The following is a 16,020-nucleotide window of genomic DNA, read 5'->3' on the forward strand; positions in this document are numbered from 1 at the left end:
TTCTCGCGAGATTTTATTCAACCGATCAGCGATCGCATTATCTCGAGCGTAGATGCAACGGTTTGTCGTTGTTCATTGTAAACGAATCATTACAATTGATGACGCTAAGTTTAGTCATGTGGCTTTTAATCATTTATGAAAGCTCTGTACACTGTATACACCGAGCCTTTTGTTCAATAACTTGAAACTGATTTCTGAATTCCGTGATTGAAAATAACAGGACCAGTGTTTTATACCTAAATATTTTCAGCATTTTAATGAAATTTTCAGCATAGGCGTAATGTTTTTCCATGTGTTTTCTTCAAGTTATTTCTTACAACTACTAAGACTCTACTATTATAACATCCGCGTTATGCCTTTATTTCAGCTGTCCCAGGCGCATGTTCATTATTCACGGAACCCCCTAGTCGACCTATTTTTAGGTTATAGGGACGTTTCAGAAACAGATTTGTATATCATCGTGGCGGGCCTGTCCACTGGAAACTTGGATGGATTACCGCTAATTATTTACCTTCAAATTGCCCCTACGTAACGCTCCAAGCCAACTGGATTCCGGCTTAATGTTTGTTTAATGTTTTCCAGATCCCCTTGAGAGTTTCCTTAATTAGTTCCATAGTCTACGGTGAACTAGAATTGTGAATATTTGAAGTCAACGGGAATACGTTGTGGTGTCGAATAGGCTTGTGTGTGCAATGTTTGTTCGAGTGTAAGGTCACCTTTACGTTTGGCAACTATGAATTATAAAGCAGTCCATAGACGATTAGTAACAAGGGTTGTAAAACATTAAAACTCTTAGTGTTCAGTTGATCAGTTCCGCAGCCAGCATTGCCTTTCATGTAGACAGCGGCTCTCAAAATGTACATGCGATTTTCAAAAATAACTTTCACATTTAAGTCTCCGGTGTAGTAACATGGCGCCTACTGTTATATCAGGATGTGTTGTACGAAATATTCATTAACATGTAGTCAAACATCGCAGTTTGTCTCGCAGTAAACCTAACGAAGCCGAAAACCAAATAAAACTCGCATTCGCGCCTTAATATTGAATCACATTTGCTCGGGCACCGCAGCTTGGCAGCTATTTTACTTATTCACTAGTGAGAGCCTGAAAATTTGCCTAGTAGGCGTTTCAGGAGCGCATGGAAATTTGTATGCACGGCCTGAAAGAATCCGTCGTTTCAGCGGAACTGCAGCAAATCTCGGTGCAGCTACGGATGAAAGCGGTTTAATGTAGAGCAAAGTTCGACGTTCCGGATGGGCTGCACAGGCGACTTTATTTATTTGCTGTCGCCGCTCTCGGCGGTTTCGTATCGGCTCTGAAATTTATAGTTACGTGGGCCAATTGAAAAATAAATTTACTGATGCGGGACAAATGTCTGTACGGCGTGTAACTGTGATTGGGGGTCATATTTACACGGAGGCAATATTATAATAAAAAAACAATAATAAAATATTATAAACTATGAATAGGCCGATCAAAATAACTCATTTAGAGGAAAAAAAAGAAAAGTGTTACCTGGACTTTCGTAAGTGGAAATGGTAAAGGGGCTTATAATAAACGAAAAAAAATATATATATAAATGCGTGAGCAGAGGCGGCGGAAGGTTGATTTGGGGGGTTGAAAACTTATGAAAAATTGTATCTTTGAGATTTCTGGCGAAAGTTGACGTCAAACAAAAAAGTATCTAATACAAAAGTTGTAGAAAATCTATAACTTTTGTAGAGGTAATTTTTTAACATAACCTGAAAATTTCCGAGAAAAATACAAAAAACAGTTTTTTTTTCTGATTTTTCGTTTTTTATTTCTCATTTCCGCAAAAATAATTTAATTTTTACGAAACTTGGTGAAAGTATACCTTTCTCTGTCTTAAATAACCTCAAATTTTTTTTAGATAAAAAAATCAAGAAGTTTCTGAGATATTCATTTTTTTCGGCCTGAAACACTTTTTTTTCAAAGAAAAATTCTTCTTAAAAAGTAGACATATACTCTTTGGCGAAATAAAAAAATTTGTAATCACAGTTCAAAAACATGCTCAAAAATGCAAAAAATTAAAACATGACTTGCAGCAATGAATTTTTCAGTAATTATTGTTGATAATTTGTTTAAATATAAAAAAAATCAAAAACTGATTACACCATTAAATTGTACGGAAAAAATACAAAAAAAAAACTGTTTCATTGTTTGACCCAAAACTATTTTTGTACAGTATTGCTATAAACATAAGTCGAATAGTGGATAAATAAAATAAATAATTTTTTTTTCCGTAGGATCGATTAGTGTACTTATTTTTTTTAAAGTTTGATGAATTCATAAATATACAGTGTGTCTAAGATAAGGATGGGATAGCATTAGGATCTAGGAAACGGTAAGAGATACGGGGTGGCTCAGATTATAAAAAAAGTTGTGTTTTTTTATACCTAACAATATGCTGTTTAGAAAGTTTTAAAATTCCGGGTAGTTCCGGAGATATCCGGAAAAACCCGAAATTTTGCAAAATTGTTTAATTTTTTCTGGATTTATTTGAAAACGAATTTAAAAATAAATTACATATTTACAATGCCACTTTTTTCGCTCTATACAATGGCGTCAACATTTTTGCAATCCAATGTTTCGTCTTCGAGGAGCCACATCATCGGGTCAAGTCATTTTTAATTCTGAATTAGACTATATTACTATTGTAATTGCTTAAAAAGATTTTAGCTTGTTTAAGCTATAATTTAAAAATTTTCCTGAGTACGGCTCTGAACGCTTTCAAAATATCTATTGGATGAAGTCATAACAGTATACAAGTCAATACCGCACAAAATATCCAACAATTTTTTACTGTTAGCAATACTAATTAAAAATAATAAAATATTTCAAAAATTCGTATTATTTTTTTATTAGGTACAACTTTTTAAATTATGGATTAAAAAAAATTGTTGGACATTTTGTGCTGTATTGACTTTTATTCTCTCCTCTCCCTCTCTCTTTCTCCTCCAATAGATACAGGTATTTTGAAAGCGTTCAGAGCCGTACTCAGGAAAAATTTTTAATGATAGCTAGAAATCTTTTTAAACGATTACAGTAGTAATATCATCTAATACAGAATTAAAAATGACTAAATTTTGTCAAAAAAATAGCAGTGATATATTTAAAAAAATTAATCTGATGATGGCCCCTCGAAGACGAAACGTCGGATTGCAAAAATGTTGCCGCCATTAGATAGAGCGAAAAAAGTGTCAATGTAAATATGCAATTTATTTAAAATTCGTTTTCAAATAAAGCCAGAAAAAAATAAAACGATTTTGCAAAATTTCGGGTTTTCGGATTTCGCGTCAACAGTACCTAGACTTTGCAGTTAATACTTTGTAATGCTGAAATCTCAAATCATTCAGAGATAATTTATCATTTGTGCATTTGTAATTCGATTTAGAAGTTTATAGCAATACTGTACAAAAATAAAGCTTTGGATCAAACAATGAGACACAGCTTTTTTTAAATTTTTTTCCGTAGAATTGAATGGTGTAATCAGTTTTTGAATGTTTTTTAATTTAAACAAATTATCAACAATAACTGAAAAATTCATTGCTGCAAGTCATTTTTTATTTTTTTGCATTTTTGAGCATGTCTTTGAACTGTTATTACAGATTTTTTATTTCACCAAAAAGTATATGTCAAAAAGAAAAAATGAATTTTTCTTTGAAAAAAAGTGTTTCAGGCCGAAAAATATGAATATCTCAGAAACTTATTGATTTTTTTATCTAAAAAAATTTGAGGTTATTTAAGACAGAGAAGGGTATACTTTCACCAAGTTTCTACAAAATTAAATTATTTTTGCGGAAATAAGAAATAAAAGACGAAATATCCGAAAAAAAAACTGTTTTTCGTATTTTTCTCGGAAATTTTGAGGTTATATTAAAAAGTGACCTGTCGCTCTCTAAAAATTGTTTTAAAAAGGTAACAACTGGCAACGCTGATAATGTACTAATACAACTTACCGGGCTAATTCCTGGCAGCCCGGTTAATGCCGCCAACTGCCGGCGTAAGTAAAAGTTAAAGTCCAATATTTATTTATTTATTTTTATCATGACAATTTGACTGATTTTTAGTGGTGTCTCATGTTCGGTTCCTGAATTATCTATCAATTTTCTTGGGAGTAAGTGGAATATCAGATACGCCCACACAACATTTATTTCTCACCACACCACAGTGGACTTCGATAGTCCTAATCTAATCCCTCCGTAACGTTCAGGGCCATTTTCTAAGCTCAAGGGAGGCTTGGGGCATCGCAGGTCAGAACCATCAATCGAATCGGAATGAATTATTCACTCAGAAACCGAGAAGTTCCGCGAAAATATAAAATTTGTACCTCGTGGGCTCCATCTGTAACAACGACCTTTATCGGAGATAAAAAAAGTTCGAAAAAAAAAACGGCACTGAAACTCCGCCATGTAAACTGCCAATTTAACGTCAAAGTGCGAGAGTAAGGGTGCTCCGTTCATTAAATTAATGTGTGTGGATGCAGCGGTTGAGGTTATTTGCAGATATATAAAAGCTCATTTTCTCTTTTGGTCTTGTTCGACGTGGTGCTTTGTTTGAGCTTTTGTGAGACGCCCGTAAATGTACACAAAGGGAAAGTAGAAGAAAAGGAATGCCCAGTATCGCATCCACGTTGCACGAAAACAATATCTTTTGACCCTTAGGTATTCTTGAGAACAACAACTTTATTGAATTCGTTGTAGGAATGATGTCTGTTGATTTATGAACTGTGGCTTTATGGACTGAAACATCCCGGGGAATTAGGAAAACAAAATAACAAAACGGGATAATATTAAAAGTATAAAAGTCCCTCACGTCAGTTATTGTACGGGGTGTCGAAATATACCACTGTCACTTTTGTGGTTGGAAAAAAATATGTATCAAAATTTTAGGAAAGTTTCTTACGATTTCAAATCATAGTTATAGTCTTTCCGATCTCAATTGAAGAACCAAGAGGTTGGCAGTATGTACCAGGTTCGATCGCTGACGCAGCAACTCGGCATTGCAATATTTGAAAAACTTGTTCCCATATTTATTTTGCCATACCCATATACAGGTCTTGTCGAACTAAACGTGGAGGTGGTAGAGATGTATACGCCCAGTTGAAGAATACGCGCGCGGGCAAACGGCATATAACACAGCTGCACTGGGCGACTGGGCAATAAATCTCAGTTGTTGACAAGTGGTTGACAAATTGGCTAGCAGTGCGGAGTTTGGTGTGATTCAGGTAATTTTAATTTATTATAGACATCTTCTATTAATCATTCATATTACAATTATTGCGAAAAGGAAAAATAAGAGGGATATTTTGTTTACTAATATTATTACATGGGATTTTGGAGACCTTTAGAAACGGAACAAAACGAAATTTAACTAAATAATATAATAAAATTGTATGAGGGCATAAATAATTAAAATATGTTGTTGGTCAAATGAACATAATAAAAATTTTTATTATTTTGCATTATTATGTATTTTTAGTATTTCAGTATTTTTATTATGTTCAACTGTCTTCGGAAAGACTAGACAAACACAACTGAGTATTGCGTTTTAAAGGTAGGCGCTAACATTTTTTTAAATTTTAAAATCCAACACCCTGTATATTTTCCTTAGAATTACAGTGATATAGGACTTGGCTTTCGTATGGCGCGAAATTCGGCGAGTGAATCGTTTATAACTGAATCTAACCTTCTGCTGTCAGATTGACTTGATTGATATGCTCACCGAACCTCGCGTCGTGTGAAGACGCCTTAATACTAGTAATGTAAGAAAGAGACCATTGTTAGTTCTTGTCTTTGGCTATACTGTCCTTATTATTAGAGGTACTTGAACAAATCCAACTTTATACCACTGTAGCCCTGAGAAATTGTGCTATCCAAGTATCTAAAAGAAAATGTTTTGCAAAATTCCAAAATTAGAAATGGGGTTTATTAAAAGTAATATTTGTAGGAACATTTATCCCATTTTGAGGGGTTTAAAGTTATTTTGGAAGAATTCTCATCGATTATCGGTTTTTGCTGCGTAAGAAATAGTTTTTCCAGTTAAACACAAATAAGATTTAACTTTACTACTATACTGATGCTCCCTCGTAAACATCACGTCGAATTTACGGTCCACACATAATCTTTTCCTGCGTAAATGAATTCTACCTTTTCCTGGATATTAGCACTTACCTCTGAAGATGACGTTTACTACCTGTTTAATTTAACACCAATAAACTGGGAACCGTTAATATTTATTAAAAAAAATAATCAGTTCCATATTTCCTCTCTGTTTTGGTACAGTTTTCCTTGCCAGAACATATTTTACGTTTTATAAGGCTCGGTATTAACCTAAATTGAAAAGCGTACATTTTAATAAAATTAATGTCGCTTTGAAATATAGTTCCTCCGCTCTTGCCCGGTTTCATCAAGAAAATTGAAATTTCCTTGTTTATGTGCATAAAAAATTAATCCAAGAACGAAAAAGAACGGTAAAATTCAATTTAGTTTCTATTTCGTTTCCTACGGATGTATCAAGATAAATTGCTTCGCAAAAGTTTATAGTCGTTACTCAGGTTATACTGCTGAAAAAAAATTAGTGAAAATGTTTAAGTGGTTGCTTCATATAAAATATTTCTCTTGGGGTTACTTTTTTGTACGAATTTAAATTCTGTTGAAATGATTGAATTTTTTTCTAGTTGATGATATTGGTTTTGGCTTACCGGATAGTTCACTATTATCTCCTGTGAACGTAATTAATTATTTGTAATGGCTTCCTTATTTATTATTTTTCGGTTAAAATTATTTCTGGGAATACCCAGTATACAAAGACGTCTTACTCTAATAATAGTAGTTAGGCGACCGTAAACAAAAATCGTTCACTAGGTGTTTTATTGCTAATAAGTTTTTTGGCGTTGCTTGTTAAGGTTTAAATGTACCTGTTAATATTTATTTCGAAGGGTATTTTTTTAATAGAAGATCATTTTGCTCTGGAAAATCCCTAGCGTAATCATGAACTGCTTTGGTAATGTCACTATTAGTACAATGGAGTTGCATTGAAGTAATCTTACAGTACGTTCATGGTGAAAGGAATAAATTCGTTTAAAATTCAATTACATTAAATAAATTACACACTTCTTATTGAGTAGGCACTCTGTCACCAAAACCAATCATCATAAGTACTTTAATAAGTTCTTTCTCAGTTAAATGCATTTTTAAAATGAAACGTAAAACTGACAAAATGACACTGATAAAATAAACGCCGGTGATAGTCTGGTTTTTATTGTCACAAAATAGTACATCAAAATGGTCTAGGGGTCAAGGAATGAAAAACGATTAATACGAAGAAAACTGTTTTGTTTAAGATAAAATTGGGCGTACCAGCGTTTTCTCGGAACGATTGTTTAACAGACATTTATTTAGTTTCATAATAAAAACATTCTTTTTAAAGCACACAAAAATCTCAATACTTGAATTTTTTATTTAGCTCGAGGAAGTCATAAATTTTGTACTTTGAATTTTGAACGTTCTTTTAATTTTGAACTATTTATTTAGTAACAGAGTACTACATTAATTTTAGTAATACAATGTTATCTACTGCTCAGAGTAATAAGTAAAGGGGAGGCCGCATTCCCTATTTCAGTACACAATGTAAACATATAACATCAACCCATTCTATGCTGATAAACAAATGATACATAAGTAAACACAATGGTCCCTGGTACAGTGGCGTACCGAGTTTAGGTTTAAAATCTATCATAATATAAGGAAACCATAAAAATTACACTTTTTAATTGAATAAAATCAGAAGTGCTCGATTATTTAAGCTTTCATTTGTAATAAATAGACAATAAATAGGAAAAAGTTAATGGTTCCTTCAAAATCTATAATTAATATTTTAAAAACATTTCCAGAACAAAAGAGTGACTAAAGAAAACTCCTCGATTGAAACTATCATTATACTATAGCTATAGCAATGTCATTGCCTACTATTAATTCTATTATTTCATAGTAGTTCTCGATTACTGGAAGAACATTTATTAAAATAAATAATTTAAATAAAACTACAGGAAAAGGAGCAAAAATATATTTAATTAAAATCTGCTGGAATATAAACAATGCAAAGAAAACAAAACATATTTGTACTAAAAGTAACGGAAAAATGAATTTACATTGAACAACATTTAATCGTATGGGAAAATAAGCATGTTTTAAATGTACGCAACAAAAATAAGCTGAATTTTGAGCTCATAATATTGACAGCTCGTCTCTTATGGAACAGGGACAACATGTGATTGAAGATGTTTTATAGCAACATCTATAAAATTTCCTTCACTGGCAATTTCTCGAAGAGGGAACCTTTGAGACGGCACAACCATTTCATCAACACTGTGCTAAAACGTATTACCTTCCAAATGTTGTATTAATAGGCACAGTTCCATGTGTGAGACATCGTTTTCCAGTTACTGTTACCTTAATATCTGTGGCACGGAAATGCTTCGACAGACATAATTATCCTTTGAAAAATCATATTCAGATATGGCGAAATTTTCTAGCCACACTGCTCGTATCGCAGGATCTTATGGTATTCTACAAATAAACTCAGAGCTAGTGTCAGTATCAAAATACAAACATAATAAATTAACAAATAACATACTTAGGACACCTTACACCCTTGTAAGAACGCCCATGGAAACAATGTCAAACTTACTTGTGAAAAGAAGTAACACATATTTGGCTCTTTTCCTGTAATTGTCGGCATATTATACGCCGCTTTGGCATTTTTATTGAAATTAGATAAAAAAACAGTTTAAAAAGACACAAAACACTGAACTCGGCTAATATCTATTTCACAACAATAGACTGTAATAATGGCGTCCCCTTTAGAACCGTTTAATACCAGGCAATGATGCCACTTACGACGTTTGTATTGCTAGGAATTTCAATAATGTATTTTTTTTCAGATATTCAAAATCTATAATTATAAAACAAGTTGCAAGAAAATAGTGTCGCAGTCTTATGCGTATTACAATGTAACTAATTTGTAAGTCGAGGTCAAGAATGAGGTAGATCCTTGTACGATAATCAATTAAAATGACCGCTGTACCTAGCTATAAAGATAAAAATGTAACATTGGCATCAATGTCAAGGACATCACAAAGTACCAATGTTTGTAAATACACATATGTCAACACTTCACTATCGAATGTAAATAAAGGCGTCCCCTTTATTTATTAGTCTGAGATCTACTGATGCGAAAATATCAATTTATAGTCAACCAATACAAAACTGGCATTTAAATATATTCGATAATAATGTATACATTAACTCCGTTGGCTGGAAATCGGACCGAAATTGAAATGAAAGTAGTCCTGTGTTTATTCGTAATTTCAGTTGAAACTTTTTGCTAGGTTTTTATTGCAGGTTACGGTATAAAAACAAAGTTAAATCAATATTTACTGATTTATAAAAACGATTTGATTTAACTTAGACATTTTCACCACGGATCAAAAAATATGTTCAAAATAAATTTCACTAAATGATACAGTTATTAGGAAATAATTTATTGATAAAATCATTTTTAATTTTTTCCACAAAATTTTGATTCAAGGGTACTATTACTATCTTTATGCGTTCTTCCGGTCTTGTGAAAGTTCAAATTACGTGCTGATCAATTCCTTTTGACAATGTATTTGCTAATGGGCTAGAAATCGTGTAAATTGGCAGAATAACAATGAAGTTCCTTCTAATTTAATTAGCGACTTAATTACTCAAATTAGTACGACAGGCGTAGTGCAAATACCTATTTGTACGTTTTCTGGATAATTAAACAACCGATAATGGATAATTAATTTAAATTATGACTAATTATGTTACTGTTTTTAACATTAGCACAATATATAAAAACATATATCTATCTCTAATAGCTTTTTCGTTGGCAAAATTTTCGTTCCTTTCGAATATCGAAGAGGAGTCATTTTCGAAACAAAGTAAAACAAACTAAATTAAGAGAAAAAGACAACTACTTGCAGAGTTGCTTTCGTAGTACCTGCCAAACTACAGGTAGCTCTCTGCTCTAGCTCTAATTCTACTTACGAATCATAAACTGGAATTATTTATGTTGAAAATGACGGTACAGTTATTAAACATTTCAATGCAATATTATTACTTTTCAAATGATGGGAATCGACCTAAGCAGTGGCGTGAAATAGAATATATTTTATACTATTAACATATTTAATTGCTTTGATGTTTATTTGTAGATATTTGACGACGATAATCATTAATGAATAATCATAAAATACATACAGGGTCGGAAAGTCCCCATGGTTCATCGGCCGTTACGTGACAGCGATAAAGTAAGACATAGAAATCCATGCGATAGAGAAAGATCGCTATAATGTAGGCGTCTAATAGTCACCGCCCATTTCGCCCTTCCACAAATAAGATGTGGATCTTAACGGCCGATGAACCATGTTGACTTTCCGACCCTGTATTATGTAAGGTCCGCTCGCACATAAATAGCATTTGTTTAATTTTAATTCGGAATTGATACCTAGGTATATTTAATCAAAACTAAACACACAGCGATGAGCTGCTTCCGAATTAAATTCTACCCGCATTTGCAGGGAAATTGTTTTCATGAAGCGTCATCGCGCTTCTAATATCGTCGAGTCCATAATTTTAGTACGTACGACAAATATGAGAACGCCTTTGTGGAATTAATAACCGTAACGCATCAGTAATTCATCTCCAGTAACGACTGCAGCTTGACTAAACATGCGCTTCGGTGTGTCATTGCAACATTGAGTAATTACTTTCTCGGTAATGGTCCACCAGTGTTTACATTTACATGACAAGTGTTTATATGTACAGGATGTCCCAAACTTCGCGTCTCGGGTCCATAACAGACAAATGAAAAACGACAGTAAAAATCTGTTAAGATGGCGTGAATCGGGACTCGCTAAGGTCCGTTTTGTATTTGAAAAACAATTTTTTCATTATTCGGAAAATAAAAATATGACGTCATCAACAATTTTTTTTCATGAACACGAACATCGAAAATTTTTTAAAATAATAATCATAATTTTATATTTTGTTTTGGGTTTCGTTATTAGTTATTGTTATATTTATTAGTTACAATTAAAATTGTTTAATATTTTCTATATTTGGTTATCCTATTTAACCGTTTTTATGTATATTGTTCTATTTTTCTTCGTGGAGTGACTTTTTTAAGAAAAACATAGCAACTAGTATGTAAAGAAATTTGTGACAGGAGTTACAGCGTTTGTTTTTCACAGTAATGTTGATTAAATCATGACTAGTTCCAATACAGTAGATTACATTATTGTATAATGTTTGTTATTATAACTTTTTAAGGAGAAGAGATAGAGAAAACATTTTTGCATAAAAAGATGTTCATAAAAAATATATAATTTTAGTTATGACAAAAAATGGGTACTTATGTCTGTGAAAAAAATAAAGTTTTTTATTTTCCGAATTTTGACAAAAAAACGGACCTTAGCGAGTCCCTGTTCACGCCATCTAGACAGATTTTTACTGTCGTTTTTCGTGTATCTGTTATGGGCCCTAGACGCGAACTTTGAGACACCCTGTACGTATTTCCCTTGTAACTTTTTACAGGGTCGGAAAGTTCCCATGGTTCATCCGCCGTTACGTGAGAGCGATAAAGAAAGTTATAGAAATCCGTGCGATAGAGAAAGATAGCTATAATGAAGGCGTCTAATAGTCACCGCCCATTCGCCCTTCCACAAATAAGATCCACTTCTTATTTGTTGAAGGGCGAAATGGGCGGTGACTATTAGACGCCTTCATTATAGTAATCTTTCTCTATCGCACGGATTTCTATGACTTACTTTATCGCTCTCACGTAACGGTCGATGAACCATGGGGACTTTCCGACCCTGTATATCGTTCTATGCTTAAAGGTTGTTGAAAAATCTGTTCTTATACTGAGAACCAGTCGTTATTTTTTTTAGTTTTTTTCTCTCTTGGTGGTGTCTGAACCTCCTTTTTCAACAAGCCTTCGATGAATTTCTTCCGAAGCTTCTTTGGTCACGTAGAAACTCACTAGGATATCATCTACAATCTGCATGTAGTTGGAATTTGATTTTGTCAATGAAATCTCCAGAGATTTTGACATTGTGTTCCGTCTTTTCAACTAGACCTTTAATTTGAAATAAAGTCCTTAGGTAGTTCCATGGTAATACCAGATACTCGAGTCAAAGACGCCATCTCTTGCATTTTTTTGTGATATCAGTGACCAGACATTTATTTCGATGTTGCCGTGTACCAACGTACGTTCTAAGATATTTTGTTATAATTTAAGCTGTTCCTTCATCGATTTTCTGTCGTACATACAACACCTTTGATCATGTGAATTCCCCTAAACCCTAAAGCAATGAGTAAGCTAAGGAGTTGCATCGAGCGCCGTCGGGGGGAGTTGAGCCGTGAGTGGATCACGCGGCGGTCTAGATGGCGCTGGAATCAATTCCTTAACCCTATTCGGCGACCTGACCGAGCGGAATTAATTAGAGTCTGAGGAAAGTTATAATTCAATTTGTATGACGACAAATTGGCTCAGAGTTCGTTTTAAACCTCGGCAGGAAAGTAAAACAATCACCGTTTTCATTTTGCTATGAAGGGAGTTATCCTGAATTGTCGGCTGGAAGAGGGAGATGTCGACTTGGCGATAATTATCGCTTTAATTTTGCTTTCGTTAGCGATTTATGAGGAATTCATTAATAATGGGTCCTGGAAGTGGTTGGGTATTTTAAATGATTATTTTCGAGGACTACGTTTTGTTAAATTTGTAAAAATACATTATCACGTCACGTAACAGTACGTGACCTACCAATAATGTATTTATGCATGTATAATGTCAAAATTTATTAAAAAAGACATAACTTGTACGCCTGGTAACAAAACTACTATTTAGTAGCAGGTATATCCATTGATTTGACATTTTTTAAATTCAAAAACACGTTTTTGTTGATTTTCTGGTATATTTTGTTTCAAATATTAACGAATTTTCAAATAGATTCGTTTGTAGTTGTTTTTACTGTGTTAATACTGAAAGACTGAAGATGACATTGAATTTATGATTTCTAGTGAACCAAGCAAAAGACATCGAATAAATGGGTATGCGGACACTAACAGATTCGAGATCTTTGATCTGAAAAACTTAATAAAACTGAAAAACATCGACGTCGTCGTAAACCTCGAATAAAAGAGAAATGTTTTCTTATTTATTTATTCTTTGATGCAGATAGGATCCTTTCATCCTAGATTTTGTTGTTGAAATAGACTGGCTCGATAAGACCATTGAACATAACGTTCCAGTTGAGAACTTCTGATACATTTATGGATTAATTTTTTGTAGACATAAAGCGGTTTGGCAACCAACAGCGCTAGGCCAATAATAGGTGATTTTAAGCAAAAAGTTTTCTGTAGACGTAGATTTGGGAGCATAAACTGAAAAAATATTAACATTTTACAAGGTTGATACTTAAAATACATAAAATATCGTGTAAGCAGTTTTCTGTTAGAAAAGTTATTGTTCTGTTAAAGATTTGTATCCTCATTTTAAAAGTTGAAATAAAATATCTATATTATGTTTAAAACTAAAAAAAAAACAAGTTTTGCTGTACGGTCCGACAGTAAATCGTACATTCCAGGTCCGTATTTTGTTTTTACATGACATTATGATGAACAGACAAAATTCTGTGCATAATAAAGGAAAGAATGTAAGCATTAGCGGTAAATGGTTTTAGTTTGCGTTAGTAATTGTAATATGTCAATTTAATTTCAAATATTTTAACTATGCTTTCGTTATAGACCAGGGCGGATCTGTCGAAATATCCCACCTCTTGTATGAAAGAGGGGGCAAGCTAATTTTTGCTGGAATACCTTCAGTACAACTCACATAATAAAAGTATAGATCCCTAGATCTCAGCCAGGTCCGGAACATTTTCAAAATTGCAAAAATGTTTAAAATATTTTAAAAAATATCTATTTTATCTGAGTTTTTTACTTATATCTTGGGACCTATGCATTTTTGAAGAATATTGAAGAGGAAAAATAGTTAAAAATGTTTAAATTTATTCATTCTAATTTTGGTAAAAAAAACTTTAAAGTATAATAAAACAATACATCAAATTTCATTAAAATCGGTTCAATAGTTTTTGCAAAATAATTTTTTGAAAAAAAATTTTTCGAATTTTCAAAATTTTGCACAACCTCAAATAAAGCATCTAGATACTAATTTTTATTATAAACAAAGTTTATTATTTATGCGTTACTTACTGTTTATTTTACCCTATGCTATTACATTTTTTCAATGAAAAAATTTGTTTACGTATACATTTCAACACTGTAAATATGAATATATTTAGTTATAATTATTACAATTATTTAAATAATTTTTGTTTAAACAAATTAATTTTTTTGTTAAATACATATAAAATTAAGACAAAATAGTACTTTAAAATTATAATTTTCGAAAAAAACTAAATTGCAAATTGATAAATGTAATCTAATCGTTTAAAAATAAAAAAAGAGTGTCAACTTTAAAAATTTACTGTGGCCGTCCTTATCAACTGATTTCCATCAATAAATATTTCTTATAAACAAGTAATTTCCTCAGCCAAATAAGTGGTTCATATTTAATAAGAAACCCCATTGATTCTGCAATTGGTACTATTTTCCGCTTCTGTTATTGATATAAACACAGTCTTTAACTTATGCCGTTCCAGGTATTATATATGTCGGAGTCGTAGGGCTAACTTGGGCGTTAATATCACTACTCGTGTCACTCATCTTCACGAAATAATAAGTAATACCGTACATGAAAATAATAACTGCCCTCAGTACATCTCTGTACTTCTTTTCACTCGTCAGGTCAAAATTATTCTTAAATGAACCAATCAAATTCGTTATCTCCCTTATAAAGTAATTATAAAGTAAATGCTATCTATCCTTTGATCGCGGCTATGTTGAGTGACCCGTAAGTCCCTCCAAACCCAAGCTTGCCATCATAAAACTCGGGAATAACATAACCGGCTTAATTCATAAATAACTATTTCTAAGTTTTATGGTCTAAGTGCAATTTATAAAAGGGTATTCCCTGAGTAAAGAATTCTGGAATTTCCAAAGTCTGAAGGACTCGGCTCGTGAGAAAGACATCTCCGACATATATATCGTAAAATAATTTCCTTCCCATTACATTTTACCAAGTGAATTATTGAGCAAGCAATTATTACACCGGTTTCGATCCAGCAAATAAAAACCCTTATCGATTTTCCTATTTCCGTCCATCCTAATTATACCATCAATATCTAAGGATAAGGGAGATACTGAAGAGCGATGTAAAAAGAGTATTGGGTATGTAAAGTGATGAGAGGTAATACAAGTTTAGGCCACATGGTTTTTCATTTGCCCACATTGTTCAGGGCGAATTGATATAAATAGAAATATTAATCCTTCATTCTATCGATTTGGAACGTATTTCAATCGAGTTTGTGTTTTATTCCAACTTGCCATGAAGTAACTATTGGGGCCCAGAATGTTCCTGCCCCAAACGACTGACAATTGATTGACAAACTTAGTTGACAATTTTGATTTGTGACCGACCAATGTTTAAGAGCTCTGAATACCTCAAGGATCTGTTTTAGGTCCCTTTCTATTTATTATGTATGTTAGTGACAATTTAAGTAAGCAATATTTGATAATTGACTTCTGAAAAGAACAAGATATATTTACTTTATAGATTATACTAAATTAATGGTTTATTTTTGTTCTGTTGTAATAAGTATAAATATTAGGTGTTAAGAAAAAGCTAAGCTGAATATTGTTGCTTTAGATTTGTGCTTAAACCTTTAAGTAAAATTAAGTGTATTAAATTTAACAATCTACATAAAGTTAGCTTAAAAGTTGGGGGGGGCGTATGGTGTGTCATCTCTTGGTAAAAAAAAACACAAACCGAGCAGAATTCACTAAT

At 32.6% G+C, this 16,020-nt stretch overlaps 1 protein-coding gene and 1 long non-coding RNA gene across 2 annotated transcripts in view; one reads left to right on the forward strand and one right to left on the reverse strand.

Annotated features, from left to right (window-relative positions):
• LOC108908269 (potassium channel subfamily T member 2) overlaps positions 1-16,020 on the forward strand; it is a 177,548-nt gene that overhangs the window by 19,101 nt on the left and 142,427 nt on the right. The window lies entirely within an intron of this gene.
• On the reverse strand, positions 8,074-9,239 carry LOC108908270. Its single transcript, XR_001964359.1, has 2 exons — positions 8,713-9,239; positions 8,074-8,591 (listed from the first exon to the last, which is right to left on the reverse strand). It is a non-coding gene; the product is annotated as an uncharacterized LOC108908270 (long non-coding RNA).

The sequence above is a fragment of the Anoplophora glabripennis genome, unplaced genomic scaffold (assembly GCF_000390285.2).
Source record: "Anoplophora glabripennis isolate ALB-LARVAE unplaced genomic scaffold, Agla_2.0 scaffold18, whole genome shotgun sequence".
NCBI classification, from domain to species: Eukaryota; Metazoa; Arthropoda; class Insecta; order Coleoptera; family Cerambycidae; genus Anoplophora; species Anoplophora glabripennis.